The sequence below is a fragment of the Lucilia cuprina genome, chromosome 2, assembly GCF_022045245.1.
Source record: "Lucilia cuprina isolate Lc7/37 chromosome 2, ASM2204524v1, whole genome shotgun sequence".
NCBI classification, from domain to species: domain Eukaryota; kingdom Metazoa; phylum Arthropoda; class Insecta; order Diptera; family Calliphoridae; genus Lucilia; species Lucilia cuprina.
This window is the reverse complement of record NC_060950.1, coordinates 64,423,744-64,424,957: the sequence shown is the minus strand read 5'-3', so window position 1 is coordinate 64,424,957 and position 1,214 is coordinate 64,423,744. Positions and strand designations below refer to the sequence as shown.

At 27.9% G+C, this 1,214-nt stretch overlaps 1 protein-coding gene across 1 annotated transcript in view; it reads right to left on the bottom strand.

Annotated features, from left to right (window-relative positions):
* Window positions 1-1,214, bottom strand: part of LOC111677507 (developmental protein eyes absent) — a 24,923-nt gene that overhangs the window by 22,995 nt on the left and 714 nt on the right. The gene's annotated exons all lie outside the window — the stretch shown is intronic.

The window sequence follows — 1,214 nt, the reverse complement described above, 5'->3', positions numbered from 1 at the left end:
AGCTATCAATAAATACCAGCAATAAAAGCAACAACATCAAGCCATAACATTTCATTACAGGCATAAACTTTAGCAACAGCAAAAAACAACAACAGCAAAAAGCATAACGAAAGAGATAAATAAACTTAATGACAGTTATTGTTGCTTACTTTTCTTTTGTGTGAGTGTATGGATGGATATGATCATGATCTTTATTGATGAGAAGGGTGATTGAGGGAGAGATAAGGTAAGGTTTTTATTTTGGATCAAACAATCAATAAATCTTGAAAGAGATTAAAACTAAAGATGAGAGAATTTACAAAAAAAAAATCAATATAAAACTCTGCTTGCAGCAGTTGTTGTAGGTTTCAGGTTTGTTTTGTTTTAGCTAATGATGACAACATGTGTGTAAACATTTAACGGTTGTTGGTTGTTTTAAAAATGTTAAGAAAAAGAATTACAGTAAGAACCACAACAACAACAACACCAACTGGTATTCATACATCAATATGTGTGTGTGTTTTCATGTTAAGTATTAATGTTAATGGTTTTATGATCTCAATTAAAAACATGTCGTGTTGTATTTTGTTTTGTTTCTATTTTCTTTTCATTATGATTGAGTGTGTCATGGTGTCATTATTGAAATTTTTTTTCTCCAATTTTCTAAATAAAACCAGGTGACGATTATAATCTTTTACCTACAAAATTGTTCATTCTTTCGCTTTCATGACATGTTAATTTAATATTTATGTTCTACGAGGTAATTTAAATTATATTTTTCTACAATAATATTCATCAAAACGTGTTGTCATTATAGAAGAACAAATAAACAAGTTCAAATGGTGTCTATGAAATGTGTACAGAAAACAAAAAGTTGAATTGTTTACATTTGCAAAAGAATATTATTTTTGTAAAAATATTTTCTCACGTTTTTATGGGAAATTAAAGAAATATTACACATACGTTTTTATTGTGCAAACAAAAGAAATATTTTTATGTAGGAAATTTATAATGTTAGAAAAAAGAGTTTTGAAATTGCGGGGAAAAAGTTGTAAAGAGGATAAGTTATAATAACTTAAACAACATATAGACTATAGACAAGACTATAGACTAGACCATAGACTAGACTATAGACTAGACTATAGACTAGACTATAGACTAGGCTATAGTGTAGACTATAGACTAGACTATAGACTAGACTATAGATTAGACTATAGACTAGACTATAGACTAGA